The following is a 12,910-nucleotide window of genomic DNA, read 5'->3' as shown; positions in this document are numbered from 1 at the left end:
TGCACAATCAGCATTCGTTGAAGCTGCTAAATTCTTTCCACTCAGAACAACTGCAATAGTCCACCTAAGCTAAGCAGGCACATTTTGATGTCAGCTCTCTTTCTGCAAGACACAGTTATTTCTAACACAGTGGTACGTGGCACTAGGAGACTGGTGACACGTGAATTCAACCAATACAGACATAGTGTTAAATTAAAATGAACAAGCTTTATTGTTAAGTTGATGTAAACAGGAGATAGAACTAAACCACCTACAAATTCTGTACATGCTTGACTTAAGACTTCATTACCATTGGGGTTGGCAACATATTTGCAAGCAGCACTGTGCTGATCATGCAAGATCTCTGGCCAGTTCTAAAAAAAAAACAAAACAAACTAGACAGCAAATACTAACTCCCTCCAGATAAACAGCTGAAACACACTGAATGGCAGTGTTTCTTTCACAACTTTGTGCACAGTGCAACCCTTTTTATGTAGGAAAGTGCCATGTCAAGCCTTCAGAACACTGCAGTTCACAAATACTGCAGAATACTGTAGTTTTGTGCCACTCTGTGCTAGTTTATATTGTATTAGCACACATCACTTGCTGTGCTGTTCCTTGCCTAATACAATATGCATGGGGTTGCATCACTAATTCATGATTTAGGAACTCTCTACCTTCTCTAGAGCAGAGGTCAGGGGTAAACTGCAGGTTTTTTATATCTTTTAATGCAAAAAAAAAAGTCCCGACATACAGAGCTTGAGTGGTACATGTGTGTATGGACAGATGGATGAAAGGAAATGGGGTAGGACAGATAAATTTGCAACCCAACTACAGCAAACTTCAGTGAGGCACATCTTAACCTCCAAAGTAACCTACAAAAAAAAAAAATCTTCCAGAGGCTGAAGTCATGAGTGGTGTTGAGAACAGGAGACAACAGGCAACTCCTTCAGTTTAGCAGCTTCTGCGTCTTTTCTTCTTTGTGGAGAAAAGCATGCAGAGCTATTTTCTTTCTGCACTGTATATCTACCTGTAATGTTAGAGGTATGGGCCTAGTATAGTCTTTGGAATCCTGAACTGTTCCCAGACAGCAAAAAAGCAAACCAAAAGGTTTCTGCAGCTTCAGAGCCTCTCTCAACTTGTAGGAAGGATGCCAGATTTAGGACTATGAAGAGTTAATAATTCAAGTAGTCTCCAATATTTTAATTGTTACAGGTAGGAAAGAATCATGTAAGAAACTAGTAGTTACTTAATAGGCGTGTTCAGTACGAGTCATTTTCAAACACCAGATAAATTACAGAGTTTAACACTGCAGTGCCACAAAGCCTGACCTATGGACCTGGATTCAACACACTGAGCACAAGAAGCTTCTGGTTACAAGCCGATTTTCTGTGCTTTCACAGCCTTTATCGCTTGTGAGCCACGTTTAACAAAGTTTCTCCCAATTCCTAGAATAAGTTAAAAATAAAGTTGATATGCATAAAGCAACTGTCTAGACTTCATAGATGTGGAAGGACCTTGACAATAGAACTTGGGTACACTCTGGCTTAAAACTTCTTAAAATTGAGATTTTATTTTTTTTAGGTTGCCCTCATTCACTCCTTACTGAAATACCTGGTTTGCTGTACAAAATCTATTATTGATACAATTAAGAAAACAAACCAGAATTTCATCTCTCAATTAACATTGCATGAGTGGCCACTGCAAAGGTCAAAATAGCACAACGGCTAAATTAACTTGAAAACAGAAGAAAAAACCAAAATCAATTCAGAGCCTCTGTAATGCCACTCTTCTGTTGCACATTTTACACGTTTCTGACCATTTGGACACTCAAACTTCAATATCTAAAACTCCGAGTTCAGCTGAGACTGATAATCTTGACTTCTTGGCAGAACAATTGAGCCCAAAGGAAGCTCCATTTTGCCATAGCTGGACTGCTACTGGCACCCAAACTTCCCAGCAAGCACTGCAGTCTACACTAGTATAAAGCTCTCTACAATAGAGCGCTTATGATTCTTGAAGTAGAAAAATGCTGCTTTTAAAATTAAAGTTTGCTGCGTGTCAAATCATCTGCTGCAGTGTAGCTTTAATTGGCCTACCTCAAACAGCATCTGAGCTGGGTCGTTTGCCTGTTTAGTCATTTTTCCCTCTCAGGAAAACTCCCTTTAAGCAGAACAATCCTCTTCCCCAATCAAAAGTGTGTGTGCATGTGCAAGAATCCTTGGGAAGAGTTTTTTTTGCCATGCAAAGTATCTTTGATGCAGTATGTGTTTCAAACCCCCCAGAAGACTCACTTTGCTCTTTCAGTTTGCGATCTTGCAGCTGAGCTCAATGGCAGCAAAATCGGGCCTGGCCTGTTTGCCATGTTCCACCCTGAAGGGCTTCAGGCTGCAGACCTAGCGTTTACTATGGAAACACCGACAGTCTCCTAACAACAGGGGCCCTGAGCAACTTCGCAGGCATGTGAGCAACTTGGAGCTGGTCATCAGAATTTCCTATCTCTGCACACAGAGCATTCAGAGCAGCGCCAACAGTGACAGTGTGCAGTATTGCTATGTAACAAGAGAGAAATAGGCATGCAAAACAAATGATATCTGTCTCAAGGCATCTAACTGCAATTGTATTACGCAAGTGAAGTTAGACAACAGGCTAACAGCAGCCCCTGCAGCAGTAACGCTGTATGTGTCAGAAGGCACAGTTAAGTTTTCAAAACAGAGCACACAATAATTGCCATCAACATGCACTCTATCTGTTTATCACTGCTTACCTAACAGTCTGCGTGCAACAACAGTCCATTGTATGATCCCTGATTTAAGACCTCCTCTTTTGGCTTGCTCTCTCTATTCCAATGAGTTGTCAGTCCATAAACTCACTGAAGCGACAGCATCTGCAATATCGTTCTTAATGGTGTATCAGCACTTTAACTCAACTACTGCTTAGCTGTGCATTCAAGTTCACTCTAGAAATTAACTCTAGAATACAGCTCCTACAGAGCTGCAGAAAAAAGTAAACTTAAAACAAATTTCCCCCCCCTCAAATGTGTGCAGTCACAAGCTCCCAGGTTGTCATTAACTGGCAGGGGGAAAGTGCCTTTCATGGAATGCAACTGAACCCGCTCCTCTTCTCTCACCCTTCCATTTATTGCTACCTGCTCAAGCATGTGCAGAGGGTATTTTTAAGACTGACACCGTCTCTCTGCAAGTTCATTTACCAGTCATCAAGCTATAAGCCATCAGTAAACACAAACTAGAGCCTACACATCTTAAAGCAGTCATAAAATAATTCTTACGACAGTTTTTAATTTTTCAGTCTCTTTATTAATCCTTTCTATTCAAAACTCAGTTGTTCTGGAGGAGAACGTATCAACAATACATGTACCAGCTTCTCTATGTGCAGTAACTAACGTAACGAAAATAGAACTATAAGGCTCCAAACTGCATACTGCTTTTAATATACCTATAATGATGAAATGGAGATAAACCTTTTAGTTCTGTAAAACCGAAAAATCCTCTTGTACACCTTGCACTGCAAGCATTTAAGCTTTTGCTACAAAGATTGAAATTGAAAAGCCATTCATACATTTGTGTACATATATGTGTGTGTATACACACATGCTTGTAGAGTTTACACAAAAAATAAGCAAATCGTGTAATTTAGAGAGGATGATTTTTATTTGGAAATACTTAAGTTGTGGCTAGTATTTTAATCTTCTATTCAATAATGACATGGAAAATGTTTATTACAGTTAGAACTGTCTGCCTAAATATCACAATATAGCAGGTATTGTCTGTACAGTGTTAAACTTCAATTGATTTGAAAAGTATTGACTTGTATAGATTTGCTTCGGTACTTTTAAAAATGCTATATTGGTAGACATGCACCACTTACAAACAGTCTCCTGAGGCAAGCCTCTTTCCTAAAGAACTTAATTGCCAGGTAAAAGATCTGGGCTCTGTGTTTCTTAGTTTCCAACAAACAACTAATCTTCAGTTATTCTTTTCTAAAGAAAAAAAAAAGAGGTGAAAGAACACGAGCATCAGAAAATCTGCTATGATGATGTTACAGCGAGTACATAAAGAAATTGTGTGTCATTTCTTCAGAACACTGAATATTGCTTTTCTAGTAAGCTTACTAATGCACACAGTTCAAAATGATAGTGCGGTTAAATCTAAGCAGAGCTTACCAGTTACATGTATTGAAATTACTTTAGCTCCACGACATCCCAGCCAGTGGCCAGGAGTCTGTTGTTCAAAACCTGCAAGACAATCAACATTTCAGTTACAGCCCTTGTACCTTTTATCTTTCCTCAAATACTTCATTTTGGCAGAACAGAATTAAACAGTCCAAAAGACATCATCCTACAGCAATTTTATCAATAAACTATAACCAATTCCTACGGGAGCAAAAATCAGTGTTTGCAATAACTTAGTAGAATGTTTACTTTCAAAACAATCTCTAAAGCAGTTATACTTTCCACCCTAAAGAAAAGGACAACAGTAGAAATATTTTAAGAGCAGTGATTCATCCACCTTCCATTTTAACTCTCATTTTCCACTTCTTTCAGACAAGTGTAAATACTACCACAAGCTATGCAAGTTTTATTTAATCCAGTTGTAAAAAATTTGACACTTTAACCACTTTCCCATTTCTTTTATGCACATGTACTTCTTGCTTTCAAAAGGCAGCAGGGCCGAAGGCTTTAGACAAGTCTCAAGAAGTAATTTCTCCAATAAGGATGAAATGGTTCTTCCCATCTTCCACATCTGTGTCGAGACACTGGTGACAACCCGTGCTCCCCCACTTCAGTTCTGGTGCCCCCTGATAAATCGTAAGTCTGTCAAATCTATTAACATTTTAGCATCTATCATTGGTGTATACTTCAAAAGCCTCCTTTAGAAGCTCACCAGTGGACACAAGCTTAAGAGTATTTAATTCTATAGCACAGCAGTCAGCAGCCCCACAAAAGTTCAAATAATGCTGTATCCAGACTAACTTCATGTCTTCTCCTCAGACCGACCTGTGCTCTTTCATACAGCCAGCGTGAAGACCATGGCATCAACACAGCAAAAAACTTACTAAGGCACTGGACTAGTGCAGTTTTGACACGAGCCAAGTACCCAACAGATGGCACAAGTTAGCACAGGCATTCTATATTTAGCCTTCTTGTAAAGCAGTTCTGTTTTGAAAATAGTAATGGTTGTGTTTCCTTCCTCAGTTCCAAAAGGCACCACAGATAGAAAAGCAAATCAGAAGTCATGAACAAAAACAGAAGAGGAAAAACTGGCAATATATATTGCTTTTTATAGATACGTACATGTTTACGGTGATTATGAGACAGGTACACATTAAACACTTTGGAAATTTTTCAAGTTATTATACAATGCTTGCAAATTACTATGTATGTTCATAATGTGACCAACACAACTGAGTAATACGTTAAAGAAACATGAGGACTCAAATCTGCTGTGGATATACCTGTTCTAAACGGAATTCTGTCAAAAGAGACTATTTCCAGGGAACATAAAGGCAGCAATAAACCAGAAGGCTGGACAACAGAAGCCATGTGCACTGTATATATAGTTTGAGAAGTCCTATAAAATCCAACAATTAATAGACAGCATAGTATTACAGATAGCTGGAAGGGAAAAAGGTAAAGACACCAGTCGCTTTTCTCTTCTCACATTTGACATTTAAAAAAAAATGTCTAATGTGCTGACTATGTGCACATGAAATCACATCAATGTTTTCCTGGTGAGCTATGTCTAGAAATTTGCACTAGCCTCCCAAGCTACCCAGGCTAAGGATGTTGAAGTACTGAGAAGACAAAGCACTACACAAAGGAAGCAATTTGCAGTGCATTTAGTAGGACATTCAAGAAGTTCTACAAAACCCAGAAGCAGCGCAACACATTTGAATACCTGCTAACACACTATATATGCTCCAATAGAAAAAAGAAAAATTGCTGCCTGAGATCAAAAGAACTACAGCTGCAAAAGGCCTGCAGTTGAGGACAAATGCTTTAATTAAGCTCAGTGAAGCGGAGGAAGCGAGCAGTCCCTCTGGAAGCAAGTGTTTACAAGTCAGCATGGAGGGGCACATGGATGATGCCGAGGAGATGAACAAGTAGAGCAGCAAGTTCACTGTGGGTCAGTTCAAACAAGCTGCTATTCAGAGGAACCTCTGAGCCTTTTCTGTTCTCTCTTTATGGAAACTGCTCGTTTGCGCTTTTCTCTTACCTGAAGCCCGTGTCCATCCCCTGACCAACTTCCTAAGGAATCTTACGAAACTGCTGCTGCTGAAGGGAACAAGCAAAAGCTTCTAGAAGAGTGATCAAGAAGATGCAGCAGCAATCAACCCTGAAAATCCCACTAAAGGAACTGGAGGCAAATTGGGCAGGAAGACTAACAGCAGGTTCTCTGTTTAAAGCGGTGGCAGCCCCTTCTTTCGCCATCACTTGAGGCACAAGTGAGCTTGTTCTTCTCCTACTCCAGAGCCCCAAGCAGTTAATGTGCAGCAGCTGTGTCTTTTTGCAGCACCACATGCTAATAACTACCTGTTCTAAACTCTCCTGCCTGGGTTTCTAAGAAGGTGATCTTAAAATAGGAGCCACCCAATGTTTCATAGGTGGGAAGAGGAATTAAGAGAAAGATGACCTGTAAGCAGATTTCATGCTTTAAAGATTATAATCCTTCATCAAGACGCAAGTCATCATCTTCACTTGTCATGTTTTAATAGCTTTCTAACAGAAAATGAAAACACACTGATGTGGTGACAACGCCTCAGGATTTAGAAAGGCTATTATTTTAAGTATGCAGGTGCATCAGCTTTCCACTTAGCATGGTTTTTCTGGTTTGTTTGGGAGTTTTAAGTGCCTGAAGAGATGGCCCTTTCAGGCAAGCTATCTTACCATGCCACCACATATCCAACTTACCCTAAAAGATGCCTGAACATAAAAAGGTTAATTACTAAACCTGCATGCCAAGCACCTGTAAAGCTATCATGAGTGAAGGGAGCATCTGTTTCCAGATTCCTCATTCAGCCTCTATGCCAGCTACACTGATCACTGCTGGCACCCAGGGTAATGACTCCTGACATTTCAACAGAAGACAAACAAGAAGCACAAAACCCAAGAGTTTCCAACAGAATTACTGAAGTGACAAGATTGCATTTAATTCTAAAACAAAGAAAGAGGTACCAAGAAGAACTGACTAATTTTTTTTGCACTTGTTTTCTGGTCTTAGCATTTTTTGCTTACAAAAGTTACAGTAAAGTTCTAATTAGAAGCAAGATTATTTGATAGGTATTAGCACAACCTTTAAAGAGAAAAGCACCAACTGTTTCTATATTCTGTGACTCAGTTTTTCCAGTACTTCTATCAAGTCTGATTAAAAATATTTTAGCTCATTAATTCAGACATAGCTAGTATTTCCTACCAGCACTTTCCTCTTTCTCTACAGTAGTAGTGGAGACTGATAAAACAGTGAGATCACTTAACATTTAAAAAAAAAAAAAGGAACTGCTCTCTCTCTCTCTCTAGCCAAAGAGGATTGCTACAAGGAAAGCCTTCACAGAATACTATTGGGAGTGTAAGTCCCTAAAGTATCTTCAACCACCTAATGTTCTGTAGAATTGAAGTCACATTTCATGCTCTTTGAACTCATATATAGCTAAGCACCTATTGGCTCTGAAATGCAGAAACCACATGGAATGCAGAAACCAGCACAGAAGTAGCTAATCCATCCAGAAGGTGACTTACTAGGCTAAGTACAGCACATTCCTATTAAAAATGGATAGACTTGGTTTTAAGTTAGAGTCACAAAGAGTGGAAGTTACCTTGCATGTTTTTCTTTCCAAATCAAATATTTAACAGAGGAAAACCACAGGTGTCACTGACAAGGAAAGATTAGTTGTGGCTTAAACCCACACACATGGATTGAAAAGTAGCAAGACATGCTCTGCTCACTAAGTAGCCTTACAAGTGCATAATTTAGACTGATACTTGTTGTCACAGGAGAATTAGAAGCCTTTCATTTGTTTCCAAGAATTGGAATTTAGATATCAGGGAAACGGCCACTTTGGTTTTTTATGAATATTACAGTGCCTGGCATTAACAGAGCATTTACAACCAAAAGCGTACAATCTTCTTGTCTCAAGAGACCTAGCACTACAACTACAGTCAGGTGAGTGGGTGGCAAGAGCAGAGGAACCAATGGTAGCATCTGGGTGGGGGAGGAAAACAGAGGAGCCAACAGTTTAAGAGTTTGGTTGCTCAGTGCAAACTAACCCACCATAAAATACTCCAAACATACCAGATCTTAGTGAAGCATAGTTAAATCCACAGCTCTAGTCTTCCTTTTAAAAAAGCCCCTTCAGCAAGGGGAGGTTAAACCTAAGACCCAAACATGGAAGCAGCCTACTGGATTGTCACTCTTGCACCATGATACAGAGGAAAAAGGTGATCTAATGTAGTACTCAATAATCATGTTAAGTAGCTGATTATAGACAAGTGCTCTGCCAGCAAACAAACAGAATGCTGGGGGAAAATCAGTTTATGGGTCCTCCGCTGTTGTACTTGCAAGAGAGCTCTTTCACTTACAGGCTTGGAGAAGGTTGCATTAACAGTCAGAATGGCATGCATTGTTAATTCACAGTTACTCAGTGAAAGCTCAACAGCTTCAGGAGGATTGTGCTGCTCTGGCCTGAAGTAGACTTGAATCCTTACCCTAGTTACTAGGCACAAGATTCTGAGAGCATGTGCCGTGTGCTTTATGCAACAAATAGCAGGTCTCTGACCTAAATTGGGAGAGCCTTTATGAAACAGGGAAAGTAAGATGCATTTGAAAGACGTAGGCAAACAAAAAACAACTAGTCTCTCTCAAAGTAAAAGTAACTTCACACAATTGGAGAATTATACTTAAATATTAAGTACAACTTAAAAATTAAGCGTATCAAATAAAAAGTCCTTGAAGGAACAAGAAGCAAGAAATTGTACAGGACAGCAAGCAGATCAGAAAATTTCCATTCTTCCTGCTAAGGACTTACAGTAGCTATCAAGTCCTCTTGTTCTAGCCTATGCAATTTGTTCAAAATTAATTACCTCCTTCAAGTACATGAAATTTTTTAAAGCCTATTTGAGCTGGGAGTCTGTTCATGGGAGTGATTAACATGTATTTATTTGTGGGACACACTGCTGCGCTTTACGCCATATAAATAACTTAACTTGCAAGACTTCTATCCTGTAAATTGCAAAGAAAACCTCATCTTCCACAGACTCTACAAACTTCCATACACTGTCAGCAATATTCCAAATATCCCTCTAGCTGCTGTCCCTCTCTAAACTGAATCTTTAAGTTGAATAAGCAGTGTCCTAGGAGAGTACATTAAGTGAGAAGTGCCCAATGACAGACTTGCTCACTTAGAGTTAACTTGTCTGATTTACGTTTTAACCACAAGCTTTATATACAATGCAGATCAAGAGCCACATGACACAATACAGTGTCAATATAGCCTCAATTCCACATACATACTAACATAAGAACAAATATTAACAATAGTCAGCCTGCTCCCATAATTTAACCATTTCCTTTCCACAGGTCTTTCTCTCCCCACCCCAAAATGTGACTGCTTTTGAGAAGTCCCTGCTTATTTTAAGCATTTGCCTTATGATTCTGAATCATACCAAGAAAACTGTATAATAGAGGAAGTCAAGCCTCCTAACTTTAGATTCTTGAATTCCATCCAAGTTAGGTGCCTAAAACAGTAAGTGTAACTATTTGTGTCCCTAGACATCCAGTTCTGGGATAATTTCATCAGGAATGAATGAAAGGATGAGATATTGAGTTTCATAAGGATAAAAATAGTCAACTATATAATCTTGAATCTGGATTAAGGCTGACATAATATGTAAAAGTTAATAGTGGCTAAGTAGTGAATCACTTTCACTTAAGTGGTAAATCAGTTGTTTGTTAATTAAAACAAGATTACCACAACTACTTTCTGACACTCCTGGTGGTAGACTGTATCTCTGTTTCTACAGTAGAGATAGGGCATACACAGAGGATGTAGCAGAAACTCCTACCATATGAGGCAAGGGCAATGTAAGATTTCATGTTCATTCTACATACCAGAAAATTTTAACCAAGTGGTGGTTTTAATTTCTTCATTTCAGAGAATCTTACGGTAAGTTCATACTTTAGTTTTTTCATATGCTCATAAAGAAGCAAAAAAGAGGCCTTGCCTCTACACGTCAGGATATTTTTTCAGAAGTGATAGTGGCTACAGAATTACCATCCTGGAAGGTATAAAAATTCAATTACAATGAAATTAAAGGCTTCTGGTAATCATCACTACACTTGCAGTTAATGGATATAACTGAATCAAGAGTAAAAAAAGTCCCCTTCACCCTACCTAGAGCCCATGGCTCTAAGCATTCCAGTTTTATTCAGTGCATTAGTGTGTTGGACCTTCTGCTTTCACCAATTAGTCACGGTTTCTCCTGCTTCTCATAGTAAGAACGGAAGCTTCTCAAAGCTGTCATTGTTCCATATTCCAGAAGAGAGAGTTGCATAATTACTAATTATCTATCAGTGAGTCATATTTGTTGCAGAGCAGGGAAAGCCAAAGTGAATGTCAAGTTTGCCCTGAAGAGAAGTACTACAACAACATTAAGGGGCTAAGCATTTATAAATATCTTGAAAGTGGAAGCAGGATTAATTTAGTTCGAGATGGCAGAAAAGGAGCTCACAGTTTTGTTAAGTAACCTTTAACTTGCAGTCATCTGCAGACAAAATAGAGGCCAGAGTTGTCTGAAGAAGCTCTGAAGAATACTCTAGAAAAGAGCAAGAAAACCTAGAATTTAAAGTGATAAGTGAGACCTGTCAACCTTCGCTTCTAAATTTATGATGGTACAGCATATTAAAAAAATAAGAGCAGACAATTCATATCAGCTTCACTGGAACTATTTTACAGTTTCTAGAAATTCAAACAAACACACAGTGAATGCCACCAGACTGGACAAAATACTTCAGCATAAAAAGATTGAGGAACAGCAAGAATGCACTTTAAAGCAATTCACTTACATTTCTCCGGAGTAGCCATTCTTTGGTCATTTTGCTTCATTTCTGTTTTAAAGTCTGCTCAGCAGATTGTGAAATATGTAAAAATATTATGAAAAGTTATACTTCCCAGCTCCGTGTAGGGTACTTCTCAGAACCAACTTACCTCAATAAACCTGTTCTTTGTTTTTGAACAACATACAATGTAATACTATACTATGAAGAAAGGGCAAAATGTTTAACTGCACAAGACACATAAGGGATAACATCTTAAAACTTGTTTTGTTCCTTGCTTCCAATTTTGAATCAACTAAACAGACCAACAAAAAACATCTATATTTGGTAGTTTAAGACTTAAGTCAAGTAAAGGAAAGGTTATGCTTTAAAACTGTTGGATCCCAAACCACAGCTTACAGATCATGCATGATCTCTAGAACTGTGCTCTCGATAAAAGGAAGAATCCATGAAGTCTGAAGATTCCAAGAAATTAAGGTTAAAAACAAAAAACCAAGCCATTTTGGTGATGCACTAACTTAATACTACCTTTTCTTCCCTCGCCACAAAATGTAAATACTACAAATAGCTGTAGTTGCTTGTAATTCCTTGAAATGTTAATCCAAAAGCGACTGCAAAACCACAGTACCCTTTTAAACCATATGAAAAAGCACCATCTATTTAAGTAAATTTGAAACTAATACTACAAATGAACAGGCAATGACAGCAAGGAGAAAACTAGCTGACATACAAGAAAGATACCATGACCAAGCATACCTCACCATGTGTTTTGATATCACCCCATGAAGGTTTAGATTGTAGGGGTTTTGTTTGTTGTTTTTTGTTTTGGGATCATGAAGGTTTCTCTGTTTTGTTTTTTAAAATGTAGTATTAGTCATTAACTTGATTTTCAAAGTTTCTCAAAGGAAAGAGCATGTTCTTGTGTATTAAGATGGCATTTACACTATCCAGTTATTTTCCAGAAATTAGACTAAAAACATTCAAAAATACAATAAACACTAACAACACTTTCAAGGGATTTGTTTATTTTTGGTTTACAAACAAAGGCACCCAATATTTCTGTTTTTGTCTTATAAAAGCTCACAGATTTAGCATTTGTTTCCAAATATCTGTTCCTACAGCAGAGAAAAACATTACAGGAAAATGTAATTTTTTTTCCTGGTCCCAAATCTAAATACCAGTAACTGTTAACTGATCATGTTGTTTCAGACTGCTCTTCTTCCTATTTAACCAACTGGAATACCTCCTGTAACTTGCTAGTCAGTACAGTGAGTCTAGCTTACTGTATCAAAATATAGTTCCAGTATATTTTTGATCAACTGTTATGTGCAAACACTGGTATGAAGAACTGCAAGAGAACAGGGTTCTGATATGGAAAAAAAACCCTGTAGTTTCATATAGAATTTCACAGACTGACCACAGGAAGTGACAAAACTAATGTAATAAATGTGACACTGAATCTGTTGTCGGTTAAATAGGATGACTGGTGAATTTTTGAAAGTTACCAATAGTGCACAGAACCACGGTCTCCAAAGAGGGGAAAAAAATCTGGGTTTCTAAATTGGCAAATGTTTAAAGAGTAGAGGTTAAATACCCTTATATTTAAAGTAATCCTTTTCTTTGTTATTTATTCAAAAGAATAGATTTCTAAGCAGTGTTTTGGACCAGAAATAATCAGTTCATTGGCTTCATAGTTCTCAGTATTAACAAATCAACATTAAAAGTATCATATATAATAAACAACAAAAATTCCTAAGTGAATTGCTTCACAGAACCATTTTCAGAATATGATGTATTTGTCTTTTGCAAACTTCAGCCACATGCCAACATGGGACAAGGGGTGTCATTGGATAGTAGGCACC

The sequence above is a fragment of the Pygoscelis adeliae genome, unplaced genomic scaffold (assembly GCF_000699105.1).
Source record: "Pygoscelis adeliae isolate BGI_AS28 unplaced genomic scaffold, ASM69910v1 Scaffold171, whole genome shotgun sequence".
Taxonomy (NCBI): domain Eukaryota; kingdom Metazoa; phylum Chordata; class Aves; order Sphenisciformes; family Spheniscidae; genus Pygoscelis; species Pygoscelis adeliae.
Note: the sequence above shows the minus strand (reverse complement) of the source record.